Source organism: Ambystoma mexicanum, chromosome 5p, assembly GCF_040938575.1.
Source record: "Ambystoma mexicanum isolate Mex_15411 chromosome 5p, UKY_AmexF1_1, whole genome shotgun sequence".
Classification (NCBI taxonomy): domain Eukaryota; kingdom Metazoa; phylum Chordata; class Amphibia; order Caudata; family Ambystomatidae; genus Ambystoma; species Ambystoma mexicanum.
In genome coordinates, this window is record NC_090930.1 from 234,066,229 (window position 1) to 234,088,378 (window position 22,150).

The following is a 22,150-nucleotide window of genomic DNA, read 5'->3' on the forward strand; positions in this document are numbered from 1 at the left end:
ATGAGTGGGGGCCTGGCGGAGGCTGCCCATGGTGGCTGGGGGGTGGGGGTGGTGGGAGACATGAGTGGGGGCCTGGTGGAGGGTGACCCTGGATGCTGGGGGGTGGGGGTGCAGGGGACATGAGTGGGGGCCTGGTGGAGGCTACCCCTGCACTGCCGGGGGGTGGGGGTGGTGGGAGACATGAGTGGGGGCCTGGTGGAGGGTGACCCTGCACTGCCGGGGGGTGGGGGTGGTGGGAGACATGAGTGGGGGCCTGGTGGGGGCTGCCCATGGTGGCTGGGGGGTGGGGGTGGTGGGAGACATGAATGGGGGCCTGGTGGAGGGTGACCCTGCACTGCCGGGGGGTGGGGGTGGTGGGAAACATGAGTGGGGGCCTGGTGGGGGCTGCCCATGATGGCAGGGGGGTGGGGATGGTGGGAGACATGAGTGGGGGCCTGGTGGAGGCTGCCCATGGTGGCTGGGGGGTGGGGGTGGTGGGAGACATGAGTGGGGGCCTGGTGGAGGGTGACCCTGGATGCTGGGGGGTGGGGGTGCAGGGGACATGAGTGGGGGCCTGGTGGAGGCTACCCCTGCACTGCCGGGGGGTGGGGGTGGTGGGAGACATGAGTGGGGGCCTGGTGGAGGGTGACCCTGCACTGCCGGGGGGTGGGGGTGGTGGGAGACATGAGTGGGGGCCTGGTGGGGGCTGCCCATGGTGGCTGGGGGGTGGGGGTGGTGGGAGACATGAATGGGGGCCTGGTGGAGGGTGACCCTGCACTGCCGGGGGGTGGGGGTGGTGGGAAACATGAGTGGGGGCCTGGTGGGGGCTGCCCATGATGGCAGGGGGGTGGGGATGGTGGGAGACATGAGTGGGGGCCTGGTGGAGGCTGCCCATGGTGGCTGGGGGGTGGGGGTGGTGGGAGACATGAGTGGGGGCCTGGTGGAGGGTGACCCTGCACTGCCGGGGGGTGGGGGTGGTGGGAGACATGAGTGGCGGCCTGGTGGAGGGTGACACTGGATGCTGGGGGGTGGGGGTGCAGGGGGACATGAGTGGGGGCCTGGTGGGGGCTGCCCATGGTGGCAGGGGGGTGGGGGTGGTGGGAGACATGAGTGGGGGCCTGGTGGAGGGTGACCCTGGATGCTGGGGGCGGGGGTGCAGGGGGACATGAGTGGGGGCCTGGTGGAGGCTGCCCCTGCACTGCCGGGGGGTGGGGGTGGTGGGAGACATGAGTGGGGGCCTGGTGGAGGCTGCCCATGGTGGCAGGGGGGTGGGGGTGGTGGGAGACATGAGTGGGTGCCTGGTGGAGGGTGACCCTGCCCTGCCGGGGGGTGGGGGTGGTGGGAGACATGAGTGGGGGCCTGGTGGGGGCTGCCCATGGTGGCAGGGGGGTGGGGGTGCTGGGAGACATGAGTGGGGGCCTGGTGGAGGCTGCCCATGGTGGCTGTGGGGTGGGGGTGGTGGGAGACATGAGTGGGGGCCTTGTGGAGGGTGACCCTGCACTGCCGGGGGGTGGGGGTGGTGGGAGACATGAATGGGGGCCTGGTGGAGGGTGACCCTGGATGCTGGGGGTGCAGGGGGACATGAGTGGGGGCCTGGTGGAGGCTGCCCCTGCACTGCCGGGGGGTGGGGGTGGTGGGAGACATGAGTGGGGGCCTGGTGGAGGGTGACCCTGCACTGCCGGGGGTGGGGGTGGTGGGAGACATGAGTGGGGGCCTGGTGGGGGCTGCCCATGGTGGCAGGGGGGTGGGGGTGGTGGGAGACATGAGTGGGGGCCTGGTGGAGGCTGCCCATGGTGGCTGGGGGGTGGGGGTGGTGGGAGACATGAGTGGGGGCCTGGTGGAGGGTGACCCTGCACTGCCGGGGAGTGGGGGTGGTGGGAGACATGAGTGGGGGCCTGGTGGAGGGTGACCCTGGATGCTGGGGGGTGGGGGTGCAGAGGGACATGAGTGGGGGCCTGGTGGAGGCTGCCCCTGCACTGCCGGGGGGTGGGGGTAGTGGGAGACATGAGTAGGGGCCTGGTGGAGGGTGACCCTGGATGCTGGGGGGTGGGGGTGCAGAGGGACATGAGTGGGGGCCTGGTGGAGGCTGCCCCTGCACTGCCGGGGGGTGGGGGTGGTGGGAGACATGAGTGGGGGCCTGGTGGAGGGTGACCCTGCACTGCCGGGGGGTGGTGGTGGTGGGAGACATGAGTGGGGGCCTGGTGGGGGCTGCCCATGGTGGCTGGGGGGTGGGGGTGGTGGGAGACATGAGTGGGGGCCTGGTGGAGGGTGACCCTGCACTGCCGGGGGGTGCGGGTGGTGGGAAACATGAGTGGGGGCCTGGTGGAGGGTGACCCTGCACTGCCGGGGGGTGGGGGTGGTGAGAGACATGAGTGGGGGCCTGGTGGGGGTTGCCCATGGTGGCAGGGGGGTGTGGGTGGTGGGAGACATGAGTGGGGGCCTGGTGGAGGGTGACCCTGGATGCTGGGGGGTGGGGGTGCAGGGGGACATGAGTGGGGGCCTGGTGGAGGCTGCCCCTGCACTGAAAGGGGGTGGGGGTGGTGGGAGACATGAGTGGGGGCCTGGTGGAGGCTGCCCATGGTGGCAGGGGGGTGGGGGTGGTGGGAGACATGAGTGGGTGCCTGGTGGAGGGTGACCCTGCACTGCTGGGGGGTGGGGGTGGTGGTAGACATGAGTGGGGGCCTGGTGGAGGCTGCCCATGGTGGCAGGGGGGTGGGGGTGGTGGGAGACATGGGTGGGGGCCTGGTGGAGGCTGCCCCTGGTGGCTGGGGCGTGGGGGTGGTGGGAGACATGAGTGGGGGCCTGCTGGAGGCTGCCCCTGGTGGCTGGGGGGTGGGGGTGGTGGGACACATGAGTGGGGACCTGGTGGAGGCTGCCCATGGTGGCAGGGGGGTGGGGGTGGTGGGAGACATGAGTGGGGGCCTGGTGGAGGCTGCCCCTGCACTGCTGGGGGGTGGGGGTGGTGGGAGACGTGAGTGGGTGCCTGGTGGAGGCTGCCCCTACACTGCTGGGGGGTGGGGGCGGTGGTAGACATGAGTGGGGGCCTGGTGGAGGCTGCCTATGGTGTCAGGTGGGTGGGGGTTGTGGGAGACATGAGTGGGGGCCTGGTGGAGGCTGCCCATGGTGGCAGGGGGGTGGGGGTGGTGGGAGACATGAGTGGGGGCCTGGTGGAGGCTGCCCCTGCACTGCTGGGGGGTGGTGGGAGACATGCATTGTTGATCAGTAGTGCAAGGTGACATGTGGGTTGGCTGGGGGCATGCCCATGGTGGATGGGCTGCCTGCGGGACATGAGCAGGGGTGCAGGGTAGTCCCCCGTGGTGTGGGCTGCCTGCAGGGGCCGTGGAGGTTGTGGAGCGTACACCTGGGAGGACCCACAAGGCCAATTCACGTGTAGTACTCCCCAGAACCCCTGAAATACACATTCCCTGCTTGTATCGCGTGTGCAACTTACCGCGCACCCCTGAAATACACGTACCCTGCTCGCACTGGGCCAATCGCGTGTGGAACTTCCCGCGCACCCCTGAAATACACGTACCCTGCTCGCACTGGGACTATTGCGTGTGTAACTTCCCGCGCACCCCTGAAATACACGTACCCTGATGGGATTGCGTGTGGAACTTCCCGCGCACCCATGTAATACACGTACCCTGCTCGCACTGGGACTATCGCGTGTGTAACTTCACACGCACCCCTGAAATACACGTACCCTGATGGGATCGTGTGTGGAACTTCCCGTGCACCCATGTAATACACGTACCCTGCTCGCACTGGCCCATTCGCGTGTGGAACTTCCCGCGCACCCCTGAAATGCACGTACCCTGCAGAATTCGCGTGTGGAACTTCCCGCGCACCCCTGAAATACACGTACCCTGCTGAAATTGCGTGTGGAACTTCCCGCGCACCCCTGAAATACACATACCTTGCTGAAATCACGTGTGGAACTTCCCGCGCACCCCTGAAATACACGTACCCTGCTCGCACTGGGCCAATCGCGTGTGGAACTTCCCGCGCACCCCTGAAATACACGTACCCTGCTCGCACTGGCCCATTCGCGTGTGGAACTTCCCGCGCACCCCGGAAATGCACGTACCCTGCAGAATTCGCGTGTGGAACTTCCCGCGCACCCCTGAAATACACGTACCCTGCTGAAATTGCGTGTGGAACTTCCCGCGCACCCCTGAAATACACATACCTTGCTGAAATCACGTGTGGAACTTCCCGCGCACCCCTGAAATACACGTACCCTGCTCGCACTGGGCCAATCGCGTGTGGAACTTCCCGCGCACCCCTGAAATACACGTACCCTGCTCGCACTGGGCCAATCGCGTGTGGAACTTCCCGCGCACCCCTGAAATACACGTACCCTGCTCGCACTGGGGCTATCGCGTGTGTAACTTCCCGCGCACCCCTGAAATACACGTACCCTGATGGAATCGCGTGTGGAACTTCCCGCGCACCCATGTAATACACGTACCCTGCTCGCACTGGCCCATTCGCGTGTGGAACTTCCCGTGCACCCCTGAAATGCACGTACCCTGCAGAATTTGCGTGTGGAACTTCCCACGCACCCCTGAAATACACGTATCCTGCTGAAATCGCGTGTGGAACTTCCCGCGCACACCTGAAATACACATACCTTGCTGAAATGACGTGTGGAACTTCCCGCACACCCCTGAAATCCACGTACCCGGCCAAATCGCGTGTGACACTTCCCGCGCACCCCGGTATACACGCATACGTATTTATTGTCAGCGGGTCCGTGTTTGTGGGTACCCCTTTGCACGTCATTTGTCCTGGAGGGCCACAGTATAGGACATTCATCATGGCAGTATATAGGTGCTATTTGTTGGCGCACCTTTTGGCGCACATTTCTTACAGCCGCAGAGACGCTACTGCCTGCTTTCTTGTGGCGGTCGTGTTTGTGCCTGTGCGCTGGTTTAAGCGTGCGCTTTTTTGCCCTATTCTATGCCATGAATACGTGTTTTAGGCGAGCGTGTGGGCGTTCCGCGCACTTGTGCCCTGTACTTCCCCCATGACGCCCACGTTTTGGCAAGTTGTTCCCCATTCCGAGAGGTACGCCCGTGTTCCGCCTACTTTTGTTGCGTGCGCCGCGCTATGTGCGATTTTCGCTCTGGCCTGTGCGATTTTCGCTGTGACCTGGCGCACGCTGTTAGATGGCCTGTGCGCCAACGTGCGCCGCGCACTTTTTTATCGCACATCCGCTGGTTTTCTCGCGCACGGACTTCCATGAATCGATGTGCGCTGCTTTTCGTGCGATTTTCGCACTTGCACTGCGATTTTCGCTATTCCACTGCGATTCGCACGTTTTTGCCCACTTGCGCTGCGCTAATTATTCCATGAATCGGCCTCTTTATCTTTTCATCCATTCCCCAACCAACTACCAGTCTACTTCAAACATCCCATGCATGGCAAAACTCCTAGAAACCTAAGTGTATTGGCAAATGCTGGCACATGTGGAAGACGACCATCTGCTGGACCAGACACAAGTCTGCATTAGACTTAAGAGTGGAACAAACAGCACTACTTTCCATCTGGGATTACCTAAAATGGACTCCAGGGTAACTGCCACTCTAATACTACTAGGCCTTTCAGAAGCATTTGACACAGTCGATCATGCAACTCTCATCAAAAGAATGTAAGAAATAGGGATGAGCAACACTGCACTATGATGGATAGAATTCTTGACAGAAAAAAAAGGAAATCACCTAGATATCTCCCTTCAAATTGGCACCTTGCATACCCACCTGTGGGAGTCCACAAAGCTCACCCATCCTGACAATACTCTTCAAGATTTACATGACCCCACTAATGAAACTCATCAAAAGGCATGCACACACTTGCTACAACTATGCAGATGAAACACAAATCATCTACAATGCCAGTAGAGAGATAGAAAAACCCCTTAATGACTGCCTTGCACAAAGGGATGGATGAGCAGTTACACACTTAAACTCAACCCGAACAAAACAGAAATGATCATCACGACCAACAATCCCTTCACTCAACAGCACACACCATGGCCTACTAAAATGGGTAACAGACCAGAAGCATACAAATTAGTTACGAATCTTGGAATATGTATAGACAACAACCTAACTCTAGAACCCAATGCCAATGCAGTAATAAAGAAATGCGTCTTCCATCTATTCCCAATCAATCAGAAACCTTCCCACACGGAACACTTGCCATCATCCCTCTCATCATATAGGAATATACTATATCATCAGCATTTGCCTTGGAATGCCAGACTACCTTACCAAAAAGCTGCAATTGATAAAGAGCACAGCAGCAAGACTACACCTCAAACCCACTAAGAAAGAACACATCATACCAACACTAAGATCCCTACACTTGCTACCAGTTAAAAACGGATTTACATAAACACACTCTTCAGAACCTACAGTGCAATTCATGGCCAAGAAGCAGAATTCCAGAAAGAAAGAATTACTCTCAAACTTAGGCTGAAATAAACCATGAGATCCAGCAATGATATACGTCTTGTAACCCAAACAATAATCGAAAAAATAATGTGGTGGATACTTCTCATACATCTCAACAAAAGTCTGGATCTAGATGAAATCAACCAAAGTGGGCTGACCCAATGAAAGAAAATGTAATATCACTAACCAGAGCACAAGGAATTTCAGTCTAAACCAAACATTGTATGCAACATTGGCATTTCAGACCTCCCATTTCATACCATGAACCCTACTAAAACTCTTCATATTCATGGAAACACGCCACACAACTACCAAATACAATGCACACAGATGACTACCACAACATCAATTAAAAAATGATACAGCAAAATTCACATCTGGTCCCAGAACATACTCAATCACAACATGGTAACATTCCAACACAACACTACAAGCACATAAAACAACCTATTCATAGTCACACACCAGAACTCCCACCATCCTATACAACCTAGAAGCAAACCCAACACACACTGACCAGATTTCCTGAACTATAACTACCAAAAGAAGAGCAAAAGCACTCTTGTGCTGCCGCTCTCTTCCTACTAACAAACCCTCTGTTGTATTCTGCCTATCAGAATGTTGATGCATGGAGGAGATGCATGTTTGGAATGTTGGTGTGTGAGCTTGAGTGAGTGTTCCACTGAGTGGCAGTTGAAAGTTGGCTGGCTGTGGTGCTGGATGCCAGTGGTTCCTCTCCTTCTTACTCTGGAGTAAAGGCACTCACATCCCTCAGATGGTCCTGGTGTGAAACTTGCAGAAGGTAAAGCACCCTACAACATATTGGTAACAAGTTGGTCTTCTATCAGTTCCAGGAGGGGGCTGTGAGGGGGAGCAGCAGCACACAACTACTGTCTCACAAAGGTCCACCATCCACACTGCAAGGGTACCCAGCAGACAGAAACGGGACTTGGCAGCTGGTAAACATGTCCATGAGGGCTGGCAGTCTGGGCGATGCCAGCACCAGCACCGCTGGAGCTAGCAGAAGGTAGGGGCGAAGCTTACCAGTCCTCAGGAAAAGCGTCCTTTGCATGCCAGGCAGTGTGAATTGGATGTTTTTCCTGAACAGAAGTCAGTGTAAGGCAAACGGGATAGACGAGTGCTGTTCTGGTGCCCCACAGCAGGGCAGGTCTGACCCTGTGTATTGTGCCAGTCTGCACCAGAAGGGGGCTAGCGGGGAGCAGTACTGGCAGAAGTGTCTGAGTGCTGCTTGGTGTGGCAACCTGTATTTGGGATTGTGAGGGCCAAGAAAGGCCGTTGCAAGGAGTCACAGTGGCATGGACTAGACTGTTGGGTTTCCGGGACTCTGCCTGTATATCAGGAGTTCTGTCTTAATCAGTGTCTGTAGTACATGTGAAGCCTACGTCTTTTCTTTCTCGAATTGATGTCGCACCAATGAGCGGTTGTGTTGAAGATGCACCAATGGGCGGTCACGCAGGCTGTGCGGTGTCGTGTTGCCTCAGGCGTTGTGACAAGGAGATCTGTGTGGTCCAGACAGGGAGGAACTGTGCTGTGCACACCAGTTCTGATGAGCCGCCAGGGAATGCACAGAGCAGCATCAAAGAGGAATCAGGAGCCAGCAGTATCGGAGTGGGTACCAGCACCGAATTTGCTGGGATGTTCAGAGGACCCGGAGACTCTGTAAAGATACGGGGGCGGGGTGGGAACCGTTTGAGCAGTGGTGGGTTGGTGGAATCTCTCAGGCATTAGGCCGTCTAGCGGAGGTCAGGAGGCATGCTTTGCAGGAGGAAAGTAAATCTTCCATGCCTGTGTTAAGGTAATTGGGACAGCACAGATATCTGCTGTGGAAAACACAAACATGAAAATAAAATGCCTTTCACAGCGAGTTGGAGTGCCAGCGATGGGTCGGACGTTGCGACAAGTGTGACGACAGTGAGGAGCTTTCTGCCAGGAAAGGAGATCAAGTTTAGAAGAGTAAGCAGGAAACTGACATTTGGACAGGTGTCTTTTGAGACCTGTGTTTTTAAACTTTGTTGTAGTCTCACATGGGAAATGTAGTTATCTGAAAGGTAGGAGGGTGTATGTTAGATTTGTGAAACCTGTATTTAATGTTGTGTTGTGCATGTTGTGGACCCATGTAGGGACATGCTTAGGAAACTGGGATTTTCCTGTTGGTTATGTTGGTTGGGATTTCCTGTTTGTATGAGAGTGGACCTTTCAGGTCTGTGGTGTTCACTACATTTCTATTTTGAGTTTGCTGAGTTTTTCTGGTGAACAAATGTATTTCGTCCTTTGGAGTTCTTCGGATATGCAGGTGCGGAAATTTCCTTTTGGGACATTTCATGCTATGCTTTTTTTCTTGGACATGAGACCAAGGGGTGGTTGAACATGGGACATATGTTGATCACTGGGAAAATGTTGGACTTTCGGTCATTTTGGGGACATGTTTGAACTTTTTGCTCATTTGGAAACGTGAACTATGTTGTCTATTTTGTTAGGTTTCGTGTCATTGTGCTCGGAGCATTGAGGTGCTGTGTCGACTGGGTTTAATGCAGTGTGTGCAGCATGGGTTTCGTGGATGCAGTGAAGTGCTATTTTTCACGACGGGTGCAGTGAGTGTGTGCAGGGGTATGCGTGGGCACAGTGAGGTGCTGTGTGTCATGTCAACGGTGCACTGAGGTGCTGTGTCAGTTTGCGTGCAGCTGGCTTGGTTGGAGACAGGGGCCATGTACAGCAGTGTTTGGATTTTATTTTTTGAGGTTTGAGTTTTAGGTAATTCATGGATGGTTGTTTCGGAGTTGCCTAGTTGTCTGAATGTATGGTTAATGACCTCATGCTGCAGGTGAGGTTGTTGTTCACATTGGTGCTGTTTGGTTGAAGGTGTGTTTGAATGTGAGTTGTAGGCGATGGAAATGTATTTTGCGTTTTCTATTCTAGTGGTTCATGTTCTGGTCGGAGTTATATTATGGAAGTCTATAATGTTGTTGTGGTTGGCTTCAGCTTTCCTGATTAGGGGTGTTTGGTCTGTTTTATTTTGTTTAAATATTTTTTTTTCATGACCAGTCAAGTAGTTTTTGGTGTGGTTTTGGAATTATTTGCAGGTGGTGGAATGGTTGTGGTTTTCGTGTCAGGCAGGATTTGTGGTTGTTTGTTTGGTTGCTCATAAGAGAGCATTGTGTGTGCTTGGGCGTGGCAGGCCTGGGACTCTGGGGTCCAGCCCGGGTAAAAGGAGTAGTTTTTTTTTGGTTGGTCAGATGTGTAAGTTGTTTCTTTGCTCAGGGAGAGCAAATCTGTGCCCAGGCAGAGCAGACCTGGCACTCTGGGCTGGCAGCCCAGGGTAAAAAGAGTTTTATTTTTTATTTTTAATTGCTGTCATCCCGTTGGTTAGTGTGACAGTTTTGGTTTGTCGTTTGGTTACATCAGTAGGATCCATTTCTGCTGCTGCTTTGCCCTGGTTGTGTGTTAAGGAGGTTGTAGGTCGGTGTTTATGTAAATGGCCGTAATTGGTTATGGACAGCAAGTTACTTGTGTAAAAGTTGGGTAAAGTGGCTGGATGTATGCAGAGTTGTGTTGATTTTGTTTTAAGGGCTCCTGGTTGCCATTTAGTGGCCTTGAATGATTTCTTGGAGGCGTGGCAGGCTGGTGTGTTAGGTTGCTGTGCGGGCCAGTACATTGTGTGCTCAGGTTTAGTGACATGCGTTGCCTTGGCAGTTGGAATATGTGCAGAGGGACAGTTGTTGTATTCTGCCTGTCAGAATTTTGGTTCATGGAGGTGATGCATGCTTAGAATGTTGGTGAGTTTTTGTTCCACTAAGTGACAGTTGGAGATTAGCTGGCTCGGGTGCTGGATGCCAGTGGTGGTACCTCTCTATCTTACACATTGAATAAAAGCACTTGCCTCACTCACCTGGTCCTGGTGTGATACTTGCAGAAGGTAAGGACCCTGCAACATCCTCCTTTTCGCGTCCATCCTTTCAGGTGTAGCAGAGTGCTTGGAGAATATAAAATTGGCAACAGTGTGAGGAATACATAACATTAACAAAACACAACATTCTCAAGAATACATAAAAACGAGGGTGTTTCCCTCAGAATACCTTACCTGTCATAATTACACTACCACATACCTATTTTCTCATGGTTCTTTACCCTTCATTCCTATTATGCGATTGGTTATGGCTTTACTGAACAAACCATCCTTAGAACCAGGCAATTTCAATAACTATCACCCTGGCACTATCCTTCCCTTCTGTGGAAATCATTGGAAAAAGCAGTTTCCAAGTAGCTAGATGCTCAGACTTGTAATTTGTAATCTGGAGTAAAGGTTCTACTAACCTGGCTTATTTCAGCACTAGTCCAGAGAACAAGAGTGATATGAATAAAAAGGTTGATCCTGCGGCAAAAAGAGATTTAAAAAAGGAATGTTTTCATTTTTCATCTGATGGAGAGTAGGTCATTTGTGGAATGGATGGATTTGGGGAGAGTTCCAAGGCTTGGTGGTGGTCAGACCAGTCAAGAGCAAGAGAAGAGCTGTAGTGCAGGGAAGACAGTGCAGTGATTATTAGATAGAGGATATTACCTTTCTCATGTGTATTTTCATGTTCTGTGTGAGGCTGAGGGTGTCGAGAAGGTGAGGAGAGCATCCTCCTCTGGTTTGGTGGCCTTTTTGCCTGGGAGGTTGAAGTCACCTAGGAAGATGTTGTTGGAATGCATGAGGGACATGGTGGTGACTGAATTCTCTGATGAAGGTGCTGTTGGGATTGGGTGGTCTGTAGATGAAATGGAAGGTGACTGTGTCTATCTGGGAGAGCGAGAATTGGCAGGAGAGGACTTAGAAGGAGCAAATGGTGTTAATGTCAAGTCTGGTGCAGGGCAAAAATGTCTTGTGGATGACTGCGAGGCCTACGCCTGTCTTGTTCAGCTGGTCTAGGTGTTGGATGCTGTAGCTGTCTAGGACAAAGACGTCTAGGATGTGGGTGGAGTCCAGTGTCAGCCAGGTCTCAGTGATGAAGATGACATTGGGTAGTGTGTATTCATGAGGTCGGCAATGTCTGTTTCATGTGTGATAGCTGAGTGGACGTTGGCGAGCATCAACTTCTGTGTTGTGGAATGTGAGGGGGCGAAGGTGAAGATGAGCTTGAGCTGATGTGGGTGAGTTTACTGCATTGCGAATACATGCCTTAGAGGAGGGGCAATGTTGTTGATATTGCCTGGTGATGGTGGGATGGAGTCAGAAAACTCATGTCAGTGTATGCTTACCTGTTGTCTGAGCAGGGCTTCGGGCCCTGGGTCCTAAACAGGAATTGTCCATTTCTTTGCCTGCCCTTCACTTTGGACACCCAGAAAAGAGACACCCTTTATCTAAGAGTTAAGAGCAGGCATATGAAGTGGGTGGGGTTTAGGCCAAAATATCTAGATCCACTTGCACCTGCTCACCAATTGCAAAGGAAAAGAGGATTGAGGGCTGCTTAAGTAGGGAAACAGGGTGGCAAAACAGGAAGGCACCAAGAGTTTAAAGTGATTGACAGGTGGGTGGGGCTTAGGCCACGTAATCTAGATCCACTTGCACCTGCTCACTAACTGCAAAGGAAAAAAGGATCGAGGGCTGATTAAGTAGGGAAACAGGGTGGCAAAACAGGAAGGCACCAAGCATTTAAAGTGATTGATAGGTGGGTGGGGCTTACGTTAAAACAATTTGTAACCAAAGAGGTAGGTAGAAATGATACATCACAAATGAAATATGTGGCGATGTTTTGGGTCACAGCAAAAATTAAGGGAGAATCTGAATCTGAGGACTCCGCAAATGAGCAGCAGTCACTGGAAAGAGAAACAGCATGTGATCTTGATGACAGTATAGTAAGGATTGGACTCAGATGTGGACTCTTCAGATGCTGATCCTGTGGAACGTTTGTTAGAGAGTGAAATGTAGCATGGTGAATGACAATAGAGAGAAAAAGATAGTTGCCCAATGTTTCAATATTTTGGAATCTAGGAGACATGGCAATGCCATTTGTGGTTGATAATGAGAAGAATGATGACAGTATTTCCAGAAGGTCTGCATCTTCAGAATGTAGTTGAACATCACTGTTGTTTAAACAGTCATTTCAACGATCTTGTTAATTAATTTTCAACATGCTAAAACATGCCAAGTCATCTTTGTCAACAGTACAGGCTCCACAATTTAAAATCTGTTACAAATAGTGCATTCTGACATAAGGGTCAGCGAAAGCCATAATGCCCATTTAACAACTGATAGGTGGAACAGCTACCAAGCAGCAGATTAAATGTGCATCCCTTCACATGCGCATCCGACTGTTGCAGCCTACAAACCAAGAAATGTCCACTTCTAAGTCCTTAGCTCCAACAAGCTCCTCCACCAGCAACGCATGCAGAAATATCTGCTCTCTACATCCATTTACGTGGACAAAATCACACTGCACCTAATATTTTAGCAGTACTGCACAATGTTATATCTGAGTCAATTCAACTGCTGTTTACACAAGTCAGATGATATATGATTATGGGTCAACCATACTGGCTGCATTATGAACAGGCAGATTTCATAACATACAATACTTTGCACCTTTTGATTAATCTTCGTATGGTACTTTTTGAAAAAAGAACAGCAGCAGTTTTACTTTGGTGGCAGCAAAGGCAAAGCAAAGCAGCACCGGCCAACATTCAGGCACATCACAAGTTACCATGTAACACCTTGTGCACGATGAGCCCACATCGTAGAAATGCACATTGTACATGTTTCAAAGAATGTTAGAGCAACAAGAGTACACATTGTAGCATGCCTAACACACCTTTGGAGCCCTTTTGCATAAGCCACGTGTCACATGTTAGGGTGCAAGAAACACATGAAGTGATACCACTAATAAATCTGTTAAAACAACTAACGTGTTTTAAAAGCAAAGGGGAAGTTTCTGGCATACCTCTTGCTGACTTAATGGTCTGGCTGCTTCAAGATTTACCAAACGGATGGGCGCAGAACACTGTAAATTTGCAACCCTACTTGACCCTTGGGTTAAAAAGACACAGTTATCAAAGGGTCCGGAAGATTAATCTTAGAAAAACAAACCATATTTGGGTCTACTGTACAAGAAGATGTCAATGCTTTGGCAAGTGACTGTTGCCAGCCCTCCGGTAGCCAACACAAAAATGTACAACCAATATCACCAGTCAACTGCTATCAGTACCACCTTAGATACAGCATGCATGCTTTCAGGTAATGGATTAGTGAGGGTCAGGAACATGTTTCTGAGATTGACGTTTTCTGCTAGGGCTAGCCAGGCCAATGTTTCTGATAACAACCTTTCATTTAGGAAGCCAGGGTGATTTTTTGAGTTAGCAGCTTTTCCGCCAGGGAGAGCAAGAACCATTTTTTAGATAGCAGCTTTTCTGCAAGAGAGAGACAGAGCAAACTTTAAAATAGTGAATTTTCTGTGAGAGGGATTCGGATCGATTTTTCAGATAACAACGTTTATTTATTTACTACACATGTGCTTTGCCTATACAACATTAAAAGCAAAAGGACAGTTACAACAAATATTCTACATCACGGTTTAGGTCTAAGCAACAATATGAAAGTCATCACAATAAAAACATCCAGAGGAGCTTGGTTCTCACAGCAACACCTAGGCATACATATGTGAGCTGAGATTATAAATAATATAAAACATGACATGTTTAAAAACTATGACTAAAAACAAACCTCGAAAAACAAACATATATCTCTGTGTCATTCATTGGTTTAAGGTGATGACCGGGGAGAGTTGCTTCAACAGGATAATATGTCAATGATCTCAACCCACTTCCAATAAAATCTAGCTAGATAAAAAATCAAATTATGATCACAACCATTAATAAAAGCAGGCCATAATAACAAGCTGCAATCACAATTCAAACCACTATGGTAAGATTTTGAGTAGCTACATCGTAACATATGGAGAGATTCACAGGCTCTGAACAGATGTTCAATATTTTCGAGGTCATTGGTGCCACATAGCCGAAAACACATGGAAGAGATTTGAACAGCTTTTCAAAGGCATTGATGTAATTATGAAGAGGTCTAGACAGCTTTTAAAAATATATCACATATTATTCTTGGGCTTCACAAAGTGTGGATTGTGCATCATTATCCAAATACTTTGTGTAAACATGTAATCTTGAATATATACCAATAACCTGCATAACTGCACTTTTCATTAAATTCTCTGAAATTGCTTTTTATTGAAGTAAAATTAAAGTTTATGTTTTTGGAAAGGCATATATGGTCCTGTTTCACTTCCCAGATTATGTGAATATCAGGTTGCTAAAAACTATGGTAATCAATGGTCAGACACATTGCCCGGGACACTATTAGAGTGGTTATCACTTTTAGGTACATGTGTAACTGATTCTAGGGACACAAGTTATTGTTTTTTCACTGGTAACCACAACCAAAACTTAACCTTCTTTGGGACAATGGACAGATCATCAACACTGTGAAAACGGCAGCGACAAATCCCAAGACCTACCAGATATCCTGCACTTCCTCTCCCTCTAATCATGCAAGTGTGTGGACTGCAATCACTACTACACTGTTTTCAATCACAATCTGCCAACCACTGGCAAACCCCACACAATTTCTATGGTTACCTAACATATTCTTTGAGTCAGTGTTGGCATTAGTGTTGATCAACCAGCAGCACTGTGACAGGTGCATCAGCACTGACTCTAATGACTGTTGGTCTGAGTTGTGAGGGGTCAGAAATGTGGGACGGACACAAGGGTAGAGTATTCTCACAAGCTGCCATTTTAATAAATAAAAAGTGGTGAGACAAACGCCGATATTTCCCTAGCCTAAGAAGGATATCCCTGCCTAACAAATTAAAGCTAAAGGAAAATGACCTAATGTCCTAAAGTATCTCACCTTCACCCAAAAAAATATACAGGAATGTCCTGTATCCTAAATGTCCTAAAGTACCTCACATCTCACCCCCACACAGAAAATTATACAGGAATGATTTGGTTGATTTAAACTCCACAAAATAACATATTAATTCAAATTTAAAATATATAAACATTAATCCTTGGGACCATGGTTGAATTCCCTCCCCCTGGATCAATTCAGCGTTCTCTGAAACAAAGTTCAGTTTCAAGAATGTTCTATTCAATAACAAAATTCCACTCAGTGTAGGATACAAAGTATTTTCTATTCAATATATTCTTTAAATTGGCAAAGTGACTATCTCACTACCAAATGTTTGCTCATACTTCAAAGCAATTATTAATGTTTCCTCCACAACCTCATGTTCAGTAAACCAAAAGTATTTTTCTCCAAATGAAAATTCAGAAATCAAATGCAAATCCTCTTCTTCTTTTTGGTATACTCGCCTGCCACGATAAAACTCCTACTACTACAATGTGTACTGTGTGGTAAAGTATGTTCTAAACTCTCCACCCAAGAATCATCAATGGGGAGATTTGAACCAACAACTGCATGTCTGGTAAGTCTTTTGACTTCTAACACAATTGGTTTACATATTCTTCCGAATGGATATTTCCCAAAAAATAAGGATTCTCTTGTTGGTCTGCTTGCCCTAGACAATGTAGGTTACAGTTCTCTCCCCTTGATCTCCCTTTTCAAGGATGGCTTTTCTCCTGCAGCCTTTGATTTCTAGCAGTGCAGCATTTGGCTGCTGGCAATGCAGATTAGAATTTAATGTTCCCCTACTTGGAATCCCTTAGTAGGATTATTGGGCCAGGTTCACCTTTTATCACTTTTCTTTGGCTTTGTCAATGTGGGTAATAATATTCACCTATTCAGTATCCCTCAGTTCGAGCGTTACCCCCGTTTTGCCGTAATTCAATTATTCAGTATTCAAAATAGTTTTTATTATCTAGCGGTCTCCTTCGTAGTGCCCCGATGTCACCTGCTTCAGGCCACCTTACCGGTATTCCTTGGCATTTTCGTCTGACTTGATGGCATTGCTGCTTCAGCTGCTTCTCTCTACGGGACCTCCTCTGTGTCTGACAGCTCCTGTCAAACTTCCGCTGCCGCGGCTTGCGTGACCTTCAATTGAGCTTTCGCAGCTCTGTGTACTCTGAGGTGAAAATCAAAGACTGGGGCAGTTCACAGTATGTAGAGAGCTTCTCTCATTCTCATGGAATGGCAGGCTTCAATACTGCTTCATGCTGCGTGTATTCTACATAACCAAAGAGTCCCAACCTCTGTCATGTCTTTTACACAGCATCCTGCTGCATCCACAACAGCAACTTAAGCTTCTGCTTCTCCCTGATGCTTCTTTTTCACCCACAAACTAAAAGACTTATAAATGTTTAAAGGTCTCACTCAGGTGTTGGTGATTACAACATCTAGAACACTCTAAACAGTTTACTAACTCTGGGTCCCTCTTCATCTCTTTACTAAGAGCATTATTTTTTTTATTTTATTTTATTATTTTGTGATTGAGAGAACTCAACCTTTAATAAAACTTTCAAATACATTCCCATAAAATATGACAAACCAAGCAAAAACAAAAAAGAACAAAATTACTTTTCATTTTCAATATAACAATCATTAAGACCAGTACTACAAATTATTACAAACGGAATTACATAATGTTTCATTTCTCATTGAATACATATGGAATAAATATGTTAAAATGGATATATGTTAATAATATCACAAATCCTCAAACTTCTAAATTCAATGCTCTAATGAAGCATGCAATTTTTTTTTACAGAGGATGTAGTCCTACCCGCCAAACATCTATGCCAGAACCCATTGGAATCGACTTTAGGTGACAGGGGAACAATCTTACACTAATAGACTATGCGCAAATCTCTCCACGCAGGGCAGTTCATTACCTAATGTTTGGATGTTTCCACCATACCTGCTGTTTAACAGAATCTTCAAGCACCTGACTTCGCTGGAATCTTGTTGTTTTATCATAATTTGTTTGGAATAAAGCAAGTTCAACCAAAAACAGATCAAAACTGCACAGGTCACTTTATCTGGGTGTATGCTCAAGAACGGAGCCCCTCCTTTTTTAAATCTTCCCTCAGATGTGCCAGGGATGGATACGAATGGAATTGTTCTATTGTCATCGTCCAGTTCTGTCAGGATAGCAATAATTTGACCCTGTTTGGATGTTCTATCATGTCCCATGCGGAACAACTTATCTTTTCCATATTGTGCTGAATAAGTCCTTTAGAGCTCTTATTCTGGTACAACACTGTTTGGCATAAAATGAATTAAAATCTACAAATGAAGAGTCCTCCACCGGAGATAAGATTTTACACAGGAGAAATAGTATTCTCCAGTATGCTCGAGGTTTTAGAGAGACTAAACCCAAATCATATTGCACTGCTACTCCTGGAAGGCTCATTTGTATGTTTAATATGCGTTTCTAGACTCTACCCTTCACAATAGACTGGTGTTCCAGAAGGGCAAATTGGTGAACATCAATACCATACAGGAGTTTTGTAACAATGTTTGCCTCATAATATCCAAACACTGGTTTAAGTGAAGACATACCAAACTTTATATCTATAATTTTTATTTGCGTGTCCATTTTCGTGGTTAACTCATTCATCCAGACGATTTTTCAGGGAAGATCTTGCATACACTGCGAACCCATATAGATCAACGAGTCTACACATGGAACAAATTGCCAATATACCACTTACAATTACATTTTTTCGCTGTTTGTGAATCTGATTCTTTTTTATTTTAAGGCATTGACGGTGAGTGCATGATCTTTCATAAATTTTACAAAGGAAGAAATCAGGCGTTGAAAATCAGTTTTAGTGGCAACAAAAAAAAAAAATCATCAGCATGAGAAAGGCATTGAAAATGCAGATTTAGTAATTTAGGGGCAATCAGCAAGGCCGCACATAGGGCCTCCATGATGTTGTCCAGGTATAAATTAAAGAGACAGGGAGTGACCACGCATCCCTGACTAACCCCCGGGTGGTTGAAATCTTCCTTGAAAAAGCGTGCCAGTTTCCACCATAACAGCCCTCGATCCAAAGCATCAAATGCCGGTGTAGGATTGAGGTAGGCCCCTGCTTCATACCTTCCACTCCATGCATATATTTCTGGGAGGCGCTGATCTGTCAGTCCCATATTTCCCATTGTGCTGAAGTCTACCATCCCTGTGGCCCTTGGTTCATATGAGCCAGTGGACATGAGGGTGGCAGAGTCCATGGAACTAAAGGGATTAAAGTCCCTGATGACAGGGGTCCTGAGGTTATGCTCAGGGGTTTCTCTTTCCCTTCTTACCTCATCTCTTTCAGCTCCTATTCCCTGATGACATGGCAAAATCTGACCCTTTTGCTCTTCTATTAAGGCCTTACTGGTATCTATGATTTGTTCTTGCACAGCTGTCTATTTGTGGAGCCTGTTATTCTTCTTTTCACAGAGAGCCTCATTGTCTCTATGTGCTTCCTGCCTAGATTGGAAATAATGGGCCAATTTTTGGGGCAGAAGACTCACCTCCAGAGTTTGTTCCTTATTAGTCTGAGTATTCTTTTCCAAAGCATCCTCTACCCACCTGGTGTGCTCTAGTAGCGTTTCATAATCAGTTTTGATTTCACCAAATTCCTGAAGGGCCATCGTTCTTTCCTCCAACTAATTGGCTTACTTCCTGGCCTAAGGCATCCATCTCCTGAGTTAGAATGCCCCTCTGTGCAGCCAGGCCATCCCTCTGTTTTTGAAATGCACTAGATTTCTGGCGCTCCTCATCAAATTCCTCTTGAGAGTGGATGTCTTTAATGATTAATTTATTATTTTCCTCTTTCAAGGATTCCAGGTGGTTCTCTAAAGTGACTATCTGTTCTGCACATGCTCTGTTAAAAGTGAATTGCTGCTCCAGCTTTTGTTGACTCTGTTGTAGAGAGTCCAACCTTTACTTACACTCTTTTTGCAGTGTCTGTACCTGGGTATCTGTTACGCTCACCTGGTCCCACAAGGGCGTCGATCGGACCTGGACAGCTGCAGTCTCCACCAACGTGATGCGTAGTGCAGAGATGACAGTCTGCACTGGCCCACCTAATCTTGTCTGCTGGACTCGTAGAAGTATTCTCCTGCAAGTGGAGAAAGGGATTTAGCCACCCGTGGACTTTAGTGATGGCACCCCAACTGTTCTCGTTCTCCCCACTAATCACCTCCGATATCCCCTCTTGGTAACCTCACCTCATGTTTTTAAATGATGAGCTCTCCATCCTGCATGGCATGCAGGGGCGCGTAGATACCAGTTACTTCACTGGTTTGAAGGTACTGGAGGAGTTCCGGAGGAATATTGACTCCAGTGTATATAAAGTTCAAAGAGTTCAATATGTCCGATGTTCACTCTTGTTCCATTCCCTCGTTAGGTTGCAGCTGGGTCCAAAAGAATATTGCCTGGACGCAGCTGATGGCGTTCATGTAAGAGTCTGTATTACCAAACACTGTCTGGTAAAAGTTGCATGAGTTTAACTTGCTGTTTTCTCTCCCTTCATAGGTGCGGCATAGGAAGATGCGGCGAATTAAAGGATAATACCTCCAGTGGTAAAGCAGGTAAGCCTATGGTGGCAAGAGATTGTCTTTGTCGGTTTTCTCGGCTCACCCTGTTATTCCTTTTGTTTTCCACCCAGGTGCTGGGTTTCGACGAAGAAAATGATGGAGGCAGCGCCGAGTCAAAAGATGCGGTGGACTGGTAAGTATAACGTGGCGTTGCTGCTGGCGAAGCGGCGCGTGCTGAAATAATGTCCTTTCCAGGCTCGGAGATGTGCTGGGTCCGGAATCAGGTAAGGAATCAAATAATGTCCGTGATCTAACCTCTTCTCCTTTCTTTTCCTTTTGTCTAGGAGCTCCGGATTCGAGGCGGGCGTGGCAGAAGAATGGATGCTGACTTGCAGACACAGTGAGCGTTACGCTGCTGGATGCAGAATAACACGAAGCATGGGCTGCTGTTCGGGCGTGGTTTAAATAGCCTGCAAAGTATTCCCAGGTAAGAAGTTCCCCAGAACCACACCCAAGTGAAAAAAGTCCCTGTAATAAAATAGTCCCATCCAGGCCTCATGTTGGCTTGGACTCATTTGCAGCATGGTCTGCATAAGGTAAGTAAAGTCTATGAGCCTGGCGCCTATGGCGCCAGGACTGATTTCTATGATGAGCCTGGCACCTAAGGCGCAAGGACTGAATCCAAACAGCCCCCAGCCGGGGCTGTTGTGGTTTTAATGAGTATCTGGATGCCTGCTCCCCGGGCTGATGGACTCGATCCGGATGTCCGGGGGTAGGCATCATGACAGCATCTTGCTCTGCAATATTTTGCAGTAAGAGAGTCAGATCTTCTTGGAGTTTGGTGATATAATGCCTAGCCTCTGTTTCAGACTCTTGGCTTTCCTGGAGTCTTTGCTCTGCAGAGTACAGATCAGTCTGGATTTTCTGCAGTGCTTCCCCTTGCCTCTTTGTCAAATCTTTATTGTCTCCGTGCTTTTCCTGTATGACTCCTATGTGGAAATACAGGTAGGCTGCTATTTTGGCAATTTTACACTGATCCTCTTTTATTTTTGGGGCCAGGTACAGCTCGGTAAGCGCTTGATGAAATGGACCCTTGCCCTGTCAAGTATCAAGGACGTTTTCAGTGATTTGTTGTTTTATTCCCTGCAGCCATACCTGTTCGCCCTGTTCTGGCCATTCACCCCTGACAAAAAATGTGTGTAGGTGGTGTTCCCTAGCAATAATAATTTTCAATGGGGTTAATTTCCTTCTGACTTATCTCAGGGTTAATTTACTTTTGCAAATAGGCCCAATTCCCATAAGTATTTCCTTTGAGGGGTGCTTGTACAGTGTAGCACAGTATGCTAACGCAACAAGGTGTATGTACTCCGCCGGCTAGCATGCTGTGTTAGGCTGTCACGAGTGGTATGTCAAATTCAGGATCCCGGACCCGAGCCCCCAAGTTGTAAGTGATTTCAATCTGGCACACATCCAAGTCTCGCCCAGCATGTAGTGCGCAAATGAAACCCTTATTTATTTTTATCTACAAATTCAGTATTCTGAGTGATATACCACTCATATCACACCCTTCTCCTGAGACCCCCCGGTCACACTGAACCAGGAATCAAGCTAGTTTGCAAAGGTAAATATGTATTTATGTATTTAGAATTTAATCACAATATATTCTAATAGGTAACAACAATCACTAATGGGTGACAGAAAACTGAATAATATCTTTAATGCATTAGGAATCAAGTAATGAGCACAAAAACAACTGCAGCAAAGAAAAAGATACTTTTGGGTCGGTTTGGAACAGATAGCACTATGGTTAGGGGTTCCTCCTGCAACACCCCACAACCCACCAATAGGCAATTTAAATAGATGTGAGGAGAGAACAGGTACTCAGGAATAACACAGATCAAATAGAATATCACTCCCATCTTCCCCCTTTAAACACAAGAGAAAAATGGAATTGACTTTTCAGCTGTCAGATTGGCTTTGCAATTGGCTGAGCAAAACAGTAAATGTGGTCAGAAATGCTTAAATTATTATAAATTTGTATGGGAGCCGCTTTAAACCGATGCAAGCAAACAAAAGCAATGATTTAAGCAAAAGAAAACTTTTGGAATCTCAAAGTCAAAGAAATAATTTAAAGCTATTCACACATGTAAACTTTTCAAAATGTCAATTTGCGGCAAACTTTTCCTTATGCAGTTTTTGATATAACAGGTCAGTCTCA